General features: G+C 36.2%; 1 pseudogene across 1 annotated transcript; it reads right to left on the bottom strand.

The window, feature by feature from the left end:
• Positions 1-19,807: 19,807 nt before the first annotated feature.
• LOC308632913 (10 kDa heat shock protein, mitochondrial-like) lies at positions 19,808-20,112 on the bottom strand (annotated as a pseudogene). The gene has a single exon. The product of its transcript is annotated as a 10 kDa heat shock protein, mitochondrial-like (transcript).
• Between the last annotated feature and the right edge of the window lie 204 nt (positions 20,113-20,316).

Below are 20,316 nucleotides of genomic sequence, written 5' to 3'. Positions count from 1 at the left end.
TGAATCACAAGCAACCAACCAAACAGAAAGAGTAGTCGAAAGGTGACCCAGTTCTGTTACGAAATTTCAAAGGTCCTAACCAACTTGCCCTTCACAGTATTACCTGGAGCTTATTTGTCATTAAGAAAGGATTCTAGGTCAGCTAAGCTGTCATGTGACATTTCTCCCAAAATCTCAGGTGTGAGACAATGCAAAGGAAGCTTAGAGGTAAAAATGATTGGGTTATGAAAGCTTTAACCTAATCAGCGCATTTATCACCTGATAGAGATCAACTGGGTGGTAAGGATAGGCAGGTAGGTGCAGTTGGAGGAGATGGGTCCTTGGGGCATGCCTTTGGAGTATATATTTTGTTCTGGTCTGCACTGTCTGTCTATCTCTGCTACCTGGTGGCCATGTGCTCTGCCAATTTCCTTCCACACACTCTTCCACCACGATGTTCTACCACACCTTAGGCACAGAGCAATGGAGTCAGCCATCTGTGAACTGAAACTGTGAACACCAAATAAACTTTTCCTCCTCTAAAATTGTTCTTGTTGTGTCTTTTGGTCACCGTGGTGAAAAAGCTGACGAAAACATAAGCTTTCCATTCAGATGTTAACACTTTTTAAAATGAAAAAGATAAATTTTCCCTTTCACATATTTTCTAGGAAAACCACTGCTCTTTATCATTTATGTTATTACTCCTGTATTAGAATAAAACACAAAGCCTTTATGGAAGACATTTTTTTTTCAAAATGGGATTGCCGCCAAATGTGGGTCTTATTTCTTCTCAAAGTTAATTTTATACCCAGAAGTAATATCAATTATTTGTTCATTTTCAAAATAAAATATTTAGCATATGTCATATTTCATATTCACTGTGGTACATGTTTGGATGTATGGGTAAAACATATAGCTTGTGCTACCAAGAAATTAATAGTGCAGCAGAGCTGCAGTCAGGTAAACGGACACTTAACACTGTGATGAGATAAATCATATAATGTGTTTGATGGGAGCAATGTACAATACATAGGAAGGCATAGTTCTTGAGTAAGTCAGGAAAGCATTGAAAGAAAGGTGATATTGACCTCACTATGGAAAATGGAATAGGATTTAGCCAAAAGCTCCAAAAACACTCCTAAAGAAGCAGCAATGGCAAAAGCAAAGAGAGATGAGAAAATGAAGCACATTTGGAGAATGACAGAAAATTTAAGATGTATATTCTCAGAACCTGTTTTCCCCCAAATTGTAACTCAGTAGCCTTGGGTGGCCATTGGATTTCCATATGAAAGAGAGAGGGAGACAGAGAGAAGCAGGAGGAGGGAGGAGGGAAAGGAAGAGAGCAAGGGAGAAAGAGAGAGAGAGAGAAAGGAAAGATTGGAAAGATTGATCCCCCCTATGTGATCTTTGGAGCATACCACAAAGAGAGGCCTTTGAAGAAATCTGAGCAAGCAAAATAGTTACATAAGCAGAATAGTATGTGAGATCATTTGATGATATTGCAGAGAATGCCAAAACAACTATTTGTCAAGTCATTCAAACTACTGATCAGGGCAGTAAAAATATTTGCCAAGCCGATTGGCCAATTCAGTCTGAAAGGCAACCCAATGATCTGACTTGGAACAATTTTAAAGTATTTCTCTGGGTTTATTAATCTACAGAATAGAGTTATTGTCTGCCTTTGGACTTCCTTCAGTAACATAACCCTATTTCCTAGTATTGGTGGTTCATGTTCCAGAGATAATCCCAAGTGACCTTCAAGTTTTGCAGTCTCCATATTCATGTTAACAAAAATCAGGCCTTAAGCATTGAAAAGAGTTTGTTTGAGTTTCTTTTGGTAATGATGAAAGTGGATTTGTAAAATATAGTCAATTTCATATAAGCTTGTAAGCTAATAAACCCAAGAGCTTTTTCTTCTTATATCTCACTTTTAAGCATACTCTTCAATCTGACCTCATGAAATATAGATGTTAGATCTGAAACTGTTGTTAGTACCTCACTGCATAACCCAAACACTCAGACCTTTCCATATTATTAAAAATTATTCCTGTGCAATGAGTTATAAAAATGTATATTTATTTACTAAATAAAAGGATTAATCTCAGCATGTATAGTTCTGAGTGATGTAATTAAACCTTGCCCTATTATAGGGTGTTCTAAATTTGGTATGATGACCCTCGGTCCTGGGGTCCCTAAGAATCCTTCAGATGATCGTCAACATTGTCTTTTGCTATGCAACTACAGTGTGAAGCTTTATTTCCTTCATATAGTTCAATCAGCTTGACATATCCAGTAGAATGAATGCAGAAACTAATATGAGAATACAGTTGTCTTACGCCAAACATGAAAGGTATTTGCAAAAATGTAAAATAGGGAGATTTTTCCACTAATTATTGTGTTTGAAAAAAATAGTTATTTTTTCATAAAATTTACTATGCTATTATATTCTGTTCATTGAATGTAAAATAGTAACTGGTTTAAAATTCTTGGTTTGAATTTCCAATGTGGTAAATATTGATAATTATAGTCCACATAAATCAAAGCTCTTTGGGGTACTTGATCATTTTAAGAGTGTAAATCAGTCTTGAGACCAAACTGTTTAAAGAATATTGACCCATATAAAAGGGGGAGATTCATGAAAATGTAGTATAGTTTATAGCATTTAGTTCATTTGGAAAATTTAATTTGGGCCTGTTCTCTCTTGAATCAAATTCCCTACATTATACTTCCAAAGACAACATCTAGTGTGCATGCAAAAACAATTTTTTTCTGACAGTAGCAGTAAATTGTATTGAATTTAATTAGAATATGCTCAACCTTTTAAAAAATTCAATTGTTCTTTTCTTGCAGGAAGTGTATGCATGTGTGTACCTGTGTGTATGTTTACACACACTAGAGTCTGCGTGTTTCCATGCATGTTCAGTAGAGATGAAAGTCTGGAAGGGTTAGAACAGGGAAAAATTAAACTTCCCAAGATCCCTGTTAATGGCTATGTTGTAGCTCTGTGTGGCCACACCAGCCAGTTCTTGTCACATGCTCTTACAAAATATTTTCCAATATTGCTACCTATGTTGCTTTCCAGATTTTCTTCTAAAGGAATATCTTTGTATACGGTGATATATAAGAATATACATAGAGAGAAAGAGAGAGAGAGATGTATATATATATATACATACATATATATATATATATATATATATATATATATATAGAGAGAGAGAGAGAGAGAGAGAGAGATTTATACATAAATATAACCACAAATAATATAAATATATGCATACATCTTTTCCCTTTCCACTTAATTTTTCTTTTATTTCCTAATTCAATTTCTGATAAAGGCTTTTTTACATTAATTTCTTAGACTTCACCAGGCTTTGTTTTTTAATTTGTAAGTATAAATTTCATGAGCACATTATTTATTCCCTCTTGCAAATTATTAATGAAGATGTTGTGACCAGACAGAGCATGAGGTGCGTAAGTTCACCACAAAAAAAAGTTCACTTCCCCCCATGATCTACTGCCATTTACTGCTGCCCTGTTCCATTTATCATTACAAGCTTGGTGGTTTTAATATGTCTGATAGTACTCATATTTAAACCAATAAATTAATTTTGCAGGAAGGTTTTGTAAGAGAACTTGCATGCTTCGCCGAAATCAAGAGAGATCACTGGCACCTTTTTAGGGAAACCTTTTTCCTTATTAACTTTGTAACTTTTCTCTTCCCAGAACCCTGCACCCCTTCTATTCTCTCTTCAACCACAACTCAAGTTCTCCTTCCTGTGAGACTTAATCTGTATAGTTATTGTCCATAGCTGCGTCACACTGAGCCACATCCCCAGCACTTTTTACTTTTCATTTCAAGACAGGACCTCACTGAATTACTTAGGAACTCGCTAAGTTGCTGAGACTGGCTTCAAACCTGCAATCATCCTGCCTCAGCCTCCCCATGAGCAGTCTTATTTTTTTCTCATCCCTTTTCTTTTCATATATTTATATCATTTTTTTATCATCTGAACTCATTCTGGGACTACTCTATGACAATCATATGGTGGTACTCTTGGTTAGGATCTCACTGCATCAGTATTTTACCCACCTTCCTTTCTTTAGGGATTATTCCATGGGTCATTGACTTTCATGGTAATACACTGTCCTGTGGCAGGATTGCCACATATGCAGAAGTATTTAAGATTTAGTCCATAGGCATCATCACTGAATTTGAAAATTTAAGTCCTGTTTCTTGTTAGAAAATAAGCTAGGTTATAGTGGAATAGGATGTAATATCAGTTGATGGGGCAGGAAAACCAAATCCTTGTGCCCAATCTCTGTGCACAAGAGAGAAGGGCAAGTGATACTATAGTCAAATTAGGGCATAGTAGGGGGTCCAGCCCTAAAACAAACATCCTGAACACTTCAAAAACTCAGTAATAGTATATTTTATATTAATTATGGTATCATCTTCTTAAACAAAAATATCCCTCAAAAAGGTAATAGTTGTAGTTGACTAGAGCCTATTATTAATGAATATCTTTTCTCCTTGCGTGGACCTGCATACAGTTAGGAAGGAAAAGCAAATAAAGAACTGAGTGCACCTGAGAGGTGAGATGAAGAGTAAAAGTTAGGATTTCCGACATAGTTCTGCAAAAGCCAGCATTCTGAGCAGTAACACACTAGATGGGTTTTGGGGAGAGAAACTGAATAACCTGAAATAATGAATCAGGTTCATGAGGGTGAAGTAAACTGACCCCCAAATTAGTCACCAGAATACTGTAGGGGACAAAGACCCATCTTTCACTTACTTCTTCACTCATTCGTTACTTACTTATCCATCCACCCAACAATGTTTTTTTTTTTTTAAATATATATACTCATGTTTATTTTATTTTTTTTTAACAATTCTCTTCTCCATATTCTTTTTTTTTTTATTGATTATTTATCGCATTACATAGTTCATGATATATCATCTTTCATACATTAGACTCAAATTGTGCTTTGAACTCCCATTTTCACCCCAAATACAGATTGCAGAATCACATCTGTTACATATTCGCATTTTTACATAATGGCATATTAGTGACTGTTGTATTCTGCTACCTTTCCTATCCCCTACTATCCCCCCTCCCCTCCCCTCCCCTCCCATCTTCCCTCTCTACCTCCCCTGCTGTTGTTCAATTCTCTCCCTTTTTTTTTTTTTCCCTCCCCCTTGCCCCTCATAACCTCTTATAATTTTATGTATCCTTGAAGGTCTCCTACCATTTCCATATGCTTTCCCTTCTCTCTCCGTTTCTCTCCCCCCATTCGTCTTTGTTTACTGTAGTCTTTTCCTCATGCTCTTTCTTCCTGTTCTGTTCTTAGTTTTTCTCTTTATATCAAAGCAGACATTTGGCATTTGTTTTTTAGGGCTTGGCTAGCTTCGCTTAGCATAATCTGCTCTAATGCCAACAATGTTTTTTAACCATCTTTTGTGTCCTAGGTGCAATGCTAAAGAGAGTGAAGGATACAAAATTGGTATTAAAAAAAATCAGACATTGTTCTTAAGTACTTCACACTGAAAGGACATTGTTTCCAGAAAGTTGAGCAGAGAAATTAAAGTCCTGGATATGGAAGCAATTTCAGAAATGTCAGAGGACACCCAAGGGTCTAGGGAAGTATTTATTCTTCTATGCCAGGTACAGGGAGAAAGGAGGACTGGGGTAAGGGACATCCGTGAGGTTATTTTTTTACATGGAAACTTTACCTGTTGGATGAACACATGAAATCCACTTGCTGAGCTCTATGAAAGTAAGACAACTCTACTTCAGTCTTAGTTGAGCAAGAACAAAAGGGACAACATCCTCCTTGACTATCCTTTGTAATTATAGAGCCCAGGTTGGGAGCCGAGGAAAGAGAAGTAGTTGAAAAGGCAAAAATAAAATCAAGTAATCCTGGTGCCAAATTGGTTTTAGTTTTAGTGCATTTGAATTAAAAGCTGTAGCAGGCCATGTGATGCTTTGACCAGGGATCTTTTCTGTCCAGAAAGCATTCTTGACCGACCTGTAAGGCAAGGGAGGAGTTAATGTCCCTAGAAGAAGATCCTTAACCAATGGCAGGGATTTGGTGGATAAATGACTTAGCATCTCCATGCTTAAGTTAAAAAGCCTGGGGAGTGTCTCCCATTGTCACCCAGAATTTTCCAGAGGGCTTGACCTCTAGTTGCTGGTGGATATCTGACTTGATATCACACCTCAATGGCTTCAATGTTCCTGAGTCTCTTCTCTTTCCTGACAGTGTTTCCTGGGACTACCTTCCAAAGAAACCAGTACTACTTGCATGCTTATCTAAATGTCTGTTTCTAGGGGAGCCCAAACTAAGACTGAGACTATTTCATGAACTTTTCCATGTACATTTGCCAATAATGCTTTAAAAGGCCAGCCTTCTCTTTGAATCTTTCTTCCACTTGCTCAATCATTTGGCAATTTTGTTCCTACAATATTGTACTTTGTTATGACAATTACTCATTGTTACTTCAATTAACCAGTGGTCTAATTTCAGTGTCCTTATGTCATAACCTCTTGACAAGATTGATTCAAAAGTCTACTCCATATGCACTAGAAAGGCCAGTGACTTTCTCCCAAGGTCAACTTGACTTTTAGGAGGCTTATATGTTAAGGTTTCTGAGGTTCCAATGAATGTTGAATTGTTGTCCTCTAATATGCAGTTTGTAGCTTTTTTCCTTATTTTTACCCTGTTGATTCAAATATGGAACCAGTCATTTACATAATTTTTACCAAAAGGAAAAAACACATATACTATTCATAGTCATTTATGCATTCAAAAATATTTCTTAACTATAAATACCGTTTTGAACATCATTCTAGGCTCTGAGGACAATGAACAAGACTGACAGGATTCCTTCCTATTGGCTTTAGTCAGATTTTTTTTTTTAATGCTACAACCTACTCCTCTGTTGGAGTTGTGAGAGGCAAGTCTTAAACTTCATTTTTTCCTCACTCATGTATGGATTCATTCATAAAGCATTTGTAAGTTCAGCTTCCCTCCCTATCCATAAGAGATTAGGTCCAGAACCCTCCATGGATATCAAATCTGCAGATGTGAAAGTTCCTTAGGTAAAATGGCGTAGTAATTGCATATAACCCTTGCATGTATCAGATCATCTCTAAATTACTTATAATACCTAATACATTAATAAATGTAATGCTATATAAATAGATGTTATTAGCTAGTGACAAAATAATAACTCTGTACATGTAAGAACAAATGCAAATTGTTTTTCCTATTATTTCTGAGGTTGGGTTGGTTGATTCCATGAATGTGAAACCTATAGATACAAAGGCCCAATTGTGTGTACTGTTTGCCAGGCGTGTATTCTGAAACTACGAGAATGAACCATCCCTGCTCTCAAACTATTGCTGCCCCCAAAAGACAAAATACTCTGTCATCGGGAAAACCTAGAAAGGTAGGGGAAGGGGACCCCCATTGTCTATCATCTGCATTTTAGGGATTACAGACCCAGCCCAACCTAATGAGCAGCAAACAAAAGGGCTAAGAATCCAGGGTACCAAGATGTGGATGTAAAGGGCCAGTGGATTCAGAACCAGGAAAATAACTGAATTACAGGTCACCCAGGTTGCAATGGTTCTCGCTCAAGACAGGCTGGGGGACTAGGAAATAGGAGCCTAGCCCGAGGAGAGGCCGAGAGAGCAATACAAAACCAGACCAAATAAAACACACAGGCCTCTGAGAACAGTTACCAGAGCAGAATGTTGAGCAACCAAAGAGCAGTGACCTGGTGGCTCTAATCTCCCAGTCCTTGTTATGAGTATATTCAGCACATCATTTTTGTTTTCAAAGGCTTGATTAAGACAACTGATTATGGTATCATCAGTGCCAATATAACTGCTACAAGGAACTTATTGGCAATCCAGCTAATTGGGTAATTTGGAATATACTTGAATAGGTCAAACCTGAGATACCCTGATTAGTGGTTTGTGGCCTTCCTATTCAAGTTGTAATCATTCTCCTCACTCAGAAGAATGAATGTCCTTGTGTATAATAATGAGTCGGTTGATTTTCTCTTAATTGAGCTCCCAGTGTAACCGGACCCACTCATTCACTGAGAGTTGGCTCTCAGCTCCCCTTTCCGTTGGTTGGGAGATATCAGGGCATTAGGCATTGTAGTGTTCTTTTATGCCTCATGAATCATGCTGTCTCTATGTTACTGTATAAATCCACCAAAGAAACTCGTGACTGCTGCAGTATTAATCTTAAATTAGGTTGGGGTCATGCCTTAGCAAGTCTATTCTATTTTTCTTGTTGATCCTTCTCCCCTCTGTTTCTGTGTCTATGCTCAGCTCTGGAAGTTTCTACATTCCCCAGTGATTAAGTTTACCTCTCCCATCTTGCACAGCATTCATACCTACTATTTCCTTTTGATTTCTTTCCCATTTTATTTCTTTTTCTCACTAGCAATATAATTTCAGCACAAATGCAAATATTTAATATCTATCCTTTTGTCAATTTTCAGTAATATCCAATGCTTAATCACTTACTTTTTTCTTTTTTTTTTTTTGTTTTGGTGTCTCCTTATGCTATAAATCCATAGACACCTCAGAATGACCCTATGTTAAAAAAAAAAAAAAAAACTTTCAGCAATTATTGTTTGTTTTTTTTTTTACAGTGGTTTAAAAGTTAGTTTCCAGGTAACTTGTCAAAAGTGATAGAAGATATCTGGGTCAGAATATTTGATTAAAGAAACTAACATCCTAGTTAAATTCAAATTTTAATGAATATAAGAATCATGGGGAGCTTCTTAAAACTGCAACTTTCTCGACTTTTGCCCCAGAAATATGAATTAGTGGGAATGAGATGATTTGAGGAATCTGAGTTTTTTCAAAAATTCCCATGTTATTCATATGACCAAGTTTGAAAGTCACTTCTCAAACTGGCCGGGAAGGGGGGTGGGGGGGTTGCATATTTCTAACACATTTGCTTTTGTTACTTTGCCCAGATATCTGTACATACAAAGGTTATTTGCAGAAAGACCTTGTACTGGATTGATATTTGTTATATACTAACTGCAAAACTTAAAGGCATTCAGCAAAAGAAAAAAACATCTGAGTCACTTTGGTGATTCTTCTGGGTTGAGTTGCCTTGGCTACGGCTGGCTGATCTAGGATAACTTTACTCACAGGTCTTAAGGCTGATGTGAAATCAGCTGGAGCAATAGGGAATATTTGGACACATATATCTTGAGATACAGCAGGCAAGCCAAGGATTCTTTACTTGGCAGTTTCTGGGTTCTAAAGAGCAACAAGAAAAGGTCAACACAAATACTTTTCAAATCTCTCATTGAGTCATGCTTATTATTGTCTCCATGTCCAAAGGAAATGATATGGCTAAGTCCAAAGGCAGGGTGGGAGGGAACTAACTACCCAAGAGTGATAACTCAGAATGGTGGATTTTTGCAGCTTCTTTTGGTACAATATAATTTCCATGCTCAGCTGGAAATTCAATTGACTTCTGAGCCTCCGTATGGTAGAAAAACACAATGATTTTGGAGATCAACTGAGTTAAACCCAGCATTTTATTTAGTAACTGGAAGACAGATAAGCCTTTTATTTTTCTCTAAATTTCACTCTCTTCATCTATAAAATGTGAAAAATACTACTAATAATATTTATTTTATAGAGTGACTTAGGGAAATAAAGAATGTAAGAATACTCTATAAAATAGAATTGCTACAAAGTTCAAGATATTTGTAAATGTATATGCTTCATATAACTATTCTTCCTCACACCTCAAAAAAGTATTAATGCCATTTTTATATAAATAAGCTAACTTGTATTTCTCTGACTTGACTGTTCTTAGTCTAATTAATTCTCAATATAATATTAGAGTTATTTTCCTTAAAAACCAAAGCTGTCACGTGGTTCAACACTTCAATAAACCTTGGACTGCTCCTATTTCCCCATCTGGGCCCACCTTGCACTCTGTTCAAACTTCTTTTCTCTGTTGAATTTTGCATCTTTCCTTTTATCCATCAAACCTTTATAATTTCAAACCATATACAATTCTATTTCCCTCAAACTGTAAATTTCTTATCCTGCACCTTTGGCAAAATTCTACTGATCCTTTAACACCTAGATTAAATGTTACTTTCATTCCATAAACATGTAATGAGGCAGAAAGCTAGTTCAGTTTCTCTAATATTAATTTTTTTCTCTTTCTTCTCTATTCTCAGAAGACTTTGTTAATATCACTAGCAATTACCATAGTGTATTATAACTAATGTGTGTGTGTGTGTGTGTGTGTGTGTGTGTGTGTGTGTGTTATCGACCTCCCAGTCAGACCATGAGCTACTCTAATGCTAGAAGCAGTGCAGGTTCTTTATATACACTTTTAAGTAAATAAATGAATGGATTTTGACTGTTATCTTCTCCCTGGCTGGCAAGATTATGTTAATACATAAATAATCATATTCAACCCTCTGGATTTCTCTTTGCCAACCCTGATTATAAGCCCTGAATTGTCTGTGTTTTTGATTTGTGGTCCAATATCACATCTTGAAGCCTATGACTTATGTCTTGACAACTTACCTTGCCTATCACAATTCAGACCCACTGTCTTTCTTGATCTCTTAACTTCTACCTCCAGCTACATCTTTGCTGCTACCCCTTAATTTACAGTGACAATATAAATACAGGGAGGATTCAGGGAACAGAGGAATAACTGACTTTTTATAGGCTTTCCATACCAAGAAATTTCAGTGAGGAATATTTTTCTCATCATTTTACAGCTGGAAACTGTCACTCATAGATTAAATAACTTACCCAGAGTCACATAGTTAAATATGCAATACATGGGATTTTTTTTTTCAGTAGTGAGTATTGAACCCATGGCCTGGTATATGATAGGCAAACACTTTACTACTGAGCGACATTCCAAGCCCCTGACATATGGAATTTTAACCCAGTTTCATCTGATATAAAGAAAAAAAAAAAGAAAGAGAAGAAAGAAAAAGGTACTTCTTTTATTTTAACTCTTCCACAAACAAGGCACATACCTTGTTTCCAAAGGCTCAGAGCCAGGAAACTTAGTTATAATTTGAGGACTACTAAAGTTTACACTTGCCTAGATGCCTAGTTTAACTGTAAATCTATGACCTTAATACCAAGAAAATATATTAAGAAGCTGTAAATCAATTTAAAATAAAAGCAGATCGGCACAAAATCATGTGTTGGTGGTATTATATTAATGGTTATTTTGCCTCCCAAACTACTAGTTTATCCATTGTAGAGTAAATATGATGTAAGAATCTAAGGGTCACTTCAAACAAAAAGCTCTAAAACGCCAGTCCTTCTACTTTAATTTGTGAGTTCAAGATTTCAGCTCCCTTCTGAGCAAAAAAGAAAACTTTTGTTTTCATTTTTTTACTAAAAATAATAATTATGGGTAAAATAATGCAGTTTAAAAGAATTGGCTCTCATTCTATCTTTGGAATTTCCCGCTCCAGACAATCCTTTCTTTCTTGGCAAAATATGACAGAATGATTTGAAAGAAAGAAAAAAAATACTTAAGTGTTTGAGGCCAAAAGTTAATTGAGTAAGACCTTGGATTCTGATGAGTTTGTGTTTTATGGTTGATTAACTTGTTTTAATACCAAAAAAAAATGCTTAGGAAACCCAATTATCATGCCACTTAATCTGAGTTATTGGCTGATATCTGCTAGTTTCTGGATGTCTTATTGACCAAGTTATATTTCCTTCTACGATGTACAAGAGAATCTGAGCTTGAGTTTGGAAAGAAGAATGAGGGTCTGATATGTGACTAATTGCCCCCAAAACAGAAAAAAATAAATAAATTCTTAGATTCTTAGAGTCTATGACCAGTATTTGCAATCTCCAGTTACCAACAGACTTTGAGCCCTGAGATTAGGATTGATAATTAAAGCCCTCTAATGTTTTCCTATAATTTGCCCATTTTCTACTGTCACCCCCACCCCCACCCCAACACCATGGTCCTATTTTCACTTTGTTTAAAATAAAGACATGGAGTACAAAGCCTGCTTATGAATGAATCAGGGAGGAGAGGTAATAACTGAAATCATGACATCAGATTCTGGAGCCTGCCAGTCACATCACACACACAACACTTTTCCACTGGCATGCACATTGGTACTGATTCTGTCTCTTCCCAAAAGACCTGCTCTTAAGTTGGATGGCCATCTTTCTTCACTTGCTAGAGGGAAGCAAGAGGTGGTTAGACATAGGCCATCTAAAGGACACTGGAAATTCTCACATGATCTTTTAAAGTAAGGGTTCTTTTAATCTGAGCCCCATAGATGAGCTTTCAGGGTCTGTGGCCCTCACATCTCAAAGTTATTTGCAACATTGTGTCAATGAATTTCCAATGAAGATTCTTGAAACTCTATCAGATTCTCATGAGACTCTGTGACCCATAAAACATAGATTAAGATCCAATCTTCCTAAATCCGTCAAATTTCTCAGCATAGCTATTTATCTGTGATGCCAGCAAATTATGAGAAACAAGGAAGTAACAGGTAGAAGACAGGAAGGATGGGCCATGGCTTCTTGCCCGGCACTAGTGGAGGTGATGTGGGACCACAGCTTTCAAGCCCAGCATTGTAGAAAACTGGATTGATGGACCCACTGAATGAAGGTCACTCCCATAATTCTCAGGTTTGCCATTCCCTGGATGAATAATACAGGATGTAATGGTAGGGCTTTTTTTCCTTTGTTGTATCAAATATTTGGAGCAGAGCACTGAAACTTGTGAATTACTGAGATCTGTGGATTCAACGTGCTTTTTGTTTTAGGCATATATTTAAGAGAGTAGCTGCTATCACCTCAGATCATGTTAGACACTAAAGATATGGTAGTAAACTGAACAGGAATTATAAAGGAAAAATAAGCAAGACTTAAGTCAGCCAAAATTATAGGGGAATTGGGATAAAATGAAAACTCTTGGAACTTTTTTGTTCATCACAAATTCCTCCCAAACCATAGAATTTTAAAATTAGAGGAAAACTTGATAATTAACTTGTCCAGTCCTCCTAATTTACAATAAAGAAACTAAGAGTCTTATTCAGGGTCATTCAGTTCAGGTGTAATGCTGGGACTGTATCCTAGGTTTTCTTTCATTCAGCAAATTTCTCTTTCCCCTGTTTTAAACTGTACCTTATCAAACTATCTGTATCATTTTATTTATAGAATCAACCAATTTCAGAAACCCATGAAGCCTCCTAGAGGCCAACATGCCATCCCTGGTATGCCTTCCCTCCGAACATCAAGACACCCATTTCACATACCAAGGAGGGAGAAACTTCCCAATTAATTGTAAAACGTGTAAGCACAAAAGATGAAACCCAAAAAGAACTGGAATGATGTTTGTGTTTAAGACCAACCGTTGCTAAAAACCAGAAGCATCCCTGGCTCTTTAAAATCAGAGTGTCAACTGGTGCACTCGCTCATGATGTCATATACAGTTTGACGTTGTCTGGGCAACTTGGTAAACATACTGCTTCCTCCATTGTTTAATTCCCTTCCCTGAGTGAGATCCTTAGGCAACCAGGCTTCATTAGTTCAGGTGCTAGCCTCAGGGAACTACTTGTTTTAATTAGAGGGATGAAATGGCATTTTAATTGTGCACGATGATTAATAAACATGCTGAGCTGCTGCATAATGATCTGCTGCTTGAAGAGCTTTCTCCCCTATTCTTGATATCTACATCCATTAACTGATTGTTATCCAGGTTGAGAGCTATCAAGCTCTTCCTCCAACCAAATTGCACGTTGTCTGTCCTCCAGTTTCTCTGCTAATAATAATTATTAGAGCTAAGTCTCAATTTTTTTTTGTAGCAACAGAGAGACAAGACTAGAATGGAGAGAGCTTACAAAGTGGCATACAGTCTATGTAATTTATTTCACTAAACTTCCTTGTAAAAGGGAGATAATAATAGGACCAACCTGACAGGGCCTTGCAAAGATTAAATGAGACAATGCATGCAAAGCACTTAGCAGAGAGCTGGCCCAGAGTAAGCACTCTGATAATGTTAGCTGCCATTATCATTAGTGGTATTATCATCAACTTCATCATCATCAACTTCATCATCACCATCATCAAGAGAAGACCATCATCTTGGTCAAGAGTAGATACTCAAGTGTCCTTTTAGAGGTTATGATGTTCACTATATCACATGGATATTCTAATTTAGGAAGCATTTTCTAAAAGGTAGATGTTGACTACTGATTTTTTTCCCTCAATTTCTCTTTTATGATATATGAAAGTATGGGAAGTGTGTGCAAAGAAGTTCCTAGATTTTACAGACTTAATATCACCTCTCCATGGTTCCAAAAAATACAAGGTATGTATCTGAACTTCAATAAAAACAGAAACCAGAAAGCTCAATGATAAAATGACTTCCCCTACTAACCTGCCATGTGCTTGGGATTTGTAATAGTTTTATTGGCTGCTATTATAATTTGGTGATTCGTGACAACATTATAGCTTTTTACCCTAGTGCTGACACTAGAAAATTGTTTTACTTTGTGTCTCCTGGAAATTGTTCCTCAAGGTCATATATCTACCTCCAAGTCTTTGACGTTACTTGGTTTGGGAGGAATCAATCTTGATGAAATCCAGGGCAACAAAAACTATCTACTGTTAGTAAGTGGCTATTGTGATGTTGGGTACTATGCAGTTGATTCTGTTCTTTAACTTGAAGAATCAGAGAAGAAATTTTTTAAAAGGCCAGCTCATCTACTGATCTACTGATATTTATATTTTGATATACTATCATAACTACACACCAATAAACTCACCTATGCCTGAGAGGAGAAGAGTAGACTATGACTAAACAAGGCAGAATCTAAATGTAAAAACTGCTTTCTAACCCACAAAATGCTAAGGACTTCATGACAGTGAGTCTGTCCCACTGAAGATGTCTTCTGTACTCAGGGTCATTACAGTTCAGTGAAGCAGATATGATTGATTACATGGGCCAAATTTTACCTTGCCTCCAGGGCACTCCTAATTCTTGCTGTTAGATCCTTTAAAGGCACACGATTGTCTGCAAGAGTCAAAGGGGAAAGGTGAATGAACTCTTTCCACCATGGCTGAGCAGAGAAAAGTTTTGGAGTAGACTCAGGACCTGAAATATCTAGGACAGGAGAGAGAGAAAAAAAATAAAAAGGAAAACACAAAAAGGAATACATTTTCTTTTCTCCCACATGCCTAGCTAGGAATTCTTTAAACTTGCTCTCCTGAAGTTTTCCTGAAATGTAAATACATGCCTATTAGAATGGCTAACATTAAAAATACTGACCAGGGGCTGGAGATGTGATTCAATGGTAGAACACTTGCCTACCACATAAACAACAACAACAAAAAGAAACTGAAAAACAAAAACAAAGAAACTGACCCATGTGAAGTGTTACTGAGGATGTGAAAGAAAGGCAATTTACTAACAGTACTAGTAGCACATTACATTTTACCAATGTAAAACATTCCAACATCTTTGGAAAACAGTGTTGCAAGTTCTAAAACGTTAAATATGCAACTACCATGCAATGCAATGTTCCATTCCACAGTATTAAACAGGAATGAAAGCAATGTCCATGCAAAGACTTGCATACTACAACATGTAGAATCAGAAAAATGAGAAATTATACCCCATCTATGTATGATATATCAAAGTGCATAAATGCATTCTACTGTCATGTATTGCCGCAGTCTGGCTGGGCACAAATCATGAGCCACTCAAGCAGGAACAAACTTTATTTCTGAACTCCACCAGCACACTCCACTCATGCTCCCTGGGAACTCTCCCGAACGCCACGCAGCTCCTCCAGGAACCACCAACCGGAAAATCCCTCCTCCGGCACTTCCCCAACCAATGCGAACTCTTCAGGAATCTCCGCGAGAGCTCAACCGGAACTCCGCGAGAACTCAAGTCATCATCTTAAAGGCTCGCTGGCGTCACCTCTCAACCACTATTTCTGGCAAAAATGCCATGCATCATCCCGACTCAGCTGTGGCCCTCAACAATGTATAACTTATTAAAACAAATTAAAAGTTTTTTTTTTAAAAAAAGAATTGCATAAAAATATTATTTGTGATCATCAAAAATTGGAACCAAAACGTCTTTCAAGAAGTGATTGGATTAAACTGTTGTGTGTTGAACCAATGGAATGCTAATCAGCAAGAAAAAAGAATAAACTCTTGATACATGAAATAACAAAGATGAATCTCAAACTAATTATGCTCAGTGATAGAAACCAGATAAAACAACTGTGATCTCTACTAACAGAAAACAAAGCAGTGGTTACTGCCAAGAAGTGAGGTGCAAAAGAGATCAAAAGGAACATGAGGAAATTTGGGAATGATAGATATGGTTCTTATATTAATTGCAATGATGCTTTCATGAGCATGGACATATGCCTAAACTAATAATAGGTATATATATATATATGTTTTATGAATGTCAACTATACTTCAATGAAGTTGTTAGATAAATAAATCACTAACCTGAAATTTTTTGAGCATTTCATCTGTGCTAAAGCGACTGGTTGGGATGGATTTTGGTCTGAAATGGTTACAACATAGTACATTAATCTCTGGTGAGCATATACATACATATACATGTATATATAAACATATAAATGCACATTTTTAACTTAAGGTTATCTATTGTTATGTATAAAGATAGACTCACAAAACCAATGCCTTCATGGAGATGTAAACAACTATATGTAAAAGACTTTTCTCTAATGAATAACTGTCTGAATAAAAATGCAACTGTGTAAATATACTTGTAGTAAACTCTTGGTTGCTCAGAATCTTTCAAATAACCAAACTAGTAAGATTGAGCTAAATTAAGAACTTTGATTATCTTTCTAATTTCCTCTCCTACTTTAGAAGGGACTATGAGAAGAGCGCTGTCTGTAGAATACAACTGTGATATCCTGTCTATTACTTTCAGCCTAACATTTTGACTTAGCAGAGTTAGTCATTCCTATATACAGTTTTTTCTGACTTGATGCTGATACCCCAGAATTATGTCATTACTGAATCCTTTATTAACAGTGAGTCCTTCCTTCACACAAGCTATCTCTGACCCATCAACCTTACCTGACCTTCAAAATTTTCTGCAACTTTATGATGCAGAGATATGAAATATTAGAGAGAAGTTTAAGAATATTCACTAGCAATACATCTACATTTTTAATGTACTATTTTTTTTTAAATATCCCAAGCCCTAAAATTTGGACCATAGTAAAAATGCTCCTTGAAAAAAAAAAATAATGGTTTCTGAGAAATTTACTACCTTGGAAAAGAAAAGCCAATTAAACACAATGCAGACTGATATATATTCATATAACTGTCAAATCAGATGCACATATATTTATAATACATTACTACTAAATTTATATTATCCATGACTATTCTTTAATAATCAAGAAGCAAGGAGATTATAATAAATCAGACAAATCCGCACTGATTGATTAGTTTAATGTTATTCTCTCCTTGTTAGGAACTCAACACATTTATTGAGTGCTTATATAAGGACAATAGTTTAAAATCAACTTAGTGATGAAAGAAAGAGAGAGGGAGGGAGAGAGAGGGCTAAAGAGAAGAAAGAGGAGGAGGGGAGGTAGAAAGAAAAAAGAGTGAAAGAATTTGCATCTGTTTATACTTTTTCACTTTCCTAGTCACAGTGTACCTTGTCTGGATTAGGTTAGATTTTCCACTTTAGTTCTCAATCTTGGCTGCACATGTTTACGCTCATTTGGATCTTGAAAAAAAAAATGTTCATGTCCAGTCTCACTCCAGTCCAAATGAATGACAATCTCTGAGAACAAGACCAGGAGTAGATGATTTTGAAGCAAAATGTGTCTTAAAATGTGCAAATTAAGAGCAGAAGTGCTGGGGAAGCCGTAAAACCTCACCAGAGATTGATGTCACCTTGATGTCAACTCTTGTCTCATTCTCTAAACATTTTGTCTAGCACATCCACCACAGGTCACCTTTGTGCACCCCTTTGGTTCTCTTCCACTCTGTTCCTTACCTCAAACAAATAGATAGAACGAAACAGACATTATTACCCTATATGCATGCATGATTATACTACTGATGTGACTCAGCACCAAGTGCCGCCAAAGGAATGAAAAGTTATGCTTCATTTGTATACAATATGTCAAAATGCATTCTACTATCATGTATAACTACTTAGAACAAATTTTTAAAAACTGAAGCCATAAAAAAAGAAGAAGAAAGAATCCTAGTAAGCACTGGGTGCTTTGCTGAAGAGTTGTAGAAGTATCAAAGAGGATACTTTATATTACACATTCCACAATCATGTGACACTTTTTTCCCTCCAAAATTCTGTCCCCTTAATAAAACTCAGATTACTTTTTTTCTACAGAGCCAGGACTATGTGGAAAAAAATAGAAAAAAATTATGCAAATTTACAGAGCAATTCACCTCCACCCAAACTTGTTTATTCTAAGCAATAAAATAAAATTTTAAAAAGCCACATAGTTAATAGATCTCCCAATCCTCAGAAAGCATTGCAATAGCCTATTATTTAAACTTGCCTTTGCAATCCTCAGTACTTCAAATGACTTATCCAAATTTTCTCCCACACTCAGTATCCTCCATAAGAGGTACTTTTGTACAATCTGAGAAGATAATAAAATAGCTGTCATGTCATTGTTAATGCTCACCAAAAATGAACAAAAATTGAATGCTAACTTTATGTTAAGAAAAGCAAACTCAGAGTTGAGGAAAGAAAACTGTTAAGAGATTAACAAATAAATGAAATGAAAAAGATGAAGAAAAGTGAAGCTGGGAGATCCTGATAAAAGACACAGAATGGAGAAATCTGGGTCCTGATAGATAGTATTCAAGTTCCAGTATAGATCTAAATTTCTAAAATCTGTGGTCTCATCTCCAGTGGCACTGATGAAATCAATCTTAGATTGGCCCAAAATTCACATTGTTACCAGCCCTGATATAATTTTGATGCAGATGATTGACATACCACTTTCAGAAATCTCACACTATAAAATGCATCAATTGAAGATGTTGTTGAAGTGTGGACTCTGCTAATGTTAACTCTGCAAAGCTGAGGACAGAGTTGATGCATTTCTAACAATCAGGATACTGCCGATTATATGACCCACAGGCCACACCTTTGTAGCTAGGTAGCAGCATTTTGAAAATTGAGATTGGATATGAGTGACATACGATTTGGAAGTTTTCCATAAATGGTAATTTTATGAAAAAGTTAGTTAGACTCCTTGCTTTGCCCAATTTCCTCTCTTCCCTGGCCTGGCCTAGCCCAGTTCCTCAGAGTTCATTAAGCTACAATTAACTGTGGATTCGATAATTCCTCTCTTTGTTCAGAATATATTAGGGTACAATCTATTATACCAACTGATAAATTACTATAGGCAGGCCAAATCTGGCAGCTGCCTCTTTTTGTAAATGAGGTAATATTGAACACTGCCATATACATTTTTTCACATACTGCCAATGGCTCCTTTCCTGCTACAGTGATAGACACGGTTAATTGCTATGCAAATCATATGGTCTACAATTGCTGTAATATTTTTTATCTTTTCCATATTTTATTTGGAAATGTTTATACAAATACAGGGAAGCTAAACTTTATACACAACTAATGTCATTAGTTTAGATTATCATCAGTTTATTATAAAAGAGAGACATGGAAATTATTTACATGATGAAAGATTTCAGAACTTCACTGGAATGGTCAGCTTCATACAATGCTGTTTCAACAGTGATTTATTTCAATCTACATACTTTCCAAGAATGTCACTATCTCTAAATAAAAAATAATGCTTGTCTTCTAGAACTACTTTGGTGCCTACATACTCTGGGAGAACTTTATCTCCATCTTTCAAACAAACTGGTTGAATCTCTCCACTATTTCTTTTAGAGACTGATCTCACAGCTACTACTGTTGCTTGTAATACTTTTCCTTGAGATTTTTCTAGAAGCATAATCTTCCTACAGTTACAGTTTTGGCTGTATTCCCTTCAACCAATACTTGGTCCCAGAATGGAAGAAACTTTCTAAATGCTTGTCCTGACATGAATTTCACCACCACTTCAAAGAGACCCACTGTATGGTCCTGGGCTCTAACATTGACTACCTAGGACTTTATGAATAAGTTTTATGACCCTTGACTTAGAACAGTCTACAAATTACTAAGCTTCCTTTTCTGTAATTGGCTCAGAATTATTTTCTGCATAATATTTAGTAAAAAGAAAAAGAGAAAAATCTCTTTATTAATTCC

This window comes from Spermophilus citellus (assembly GCF_964194105.1).
Source record: "Spermophilus citellus genome assembly, chromosome: 13".
Lineage (NCBI taxonomy): Eukaryota > Metazoa > Chordata > Mammalia > Rodentia > Sciuridae > Spermophilus > Spermophilus citellus.
This window is presented reverse-complemented; position numbering and strand designations above follow the sequence as displayed.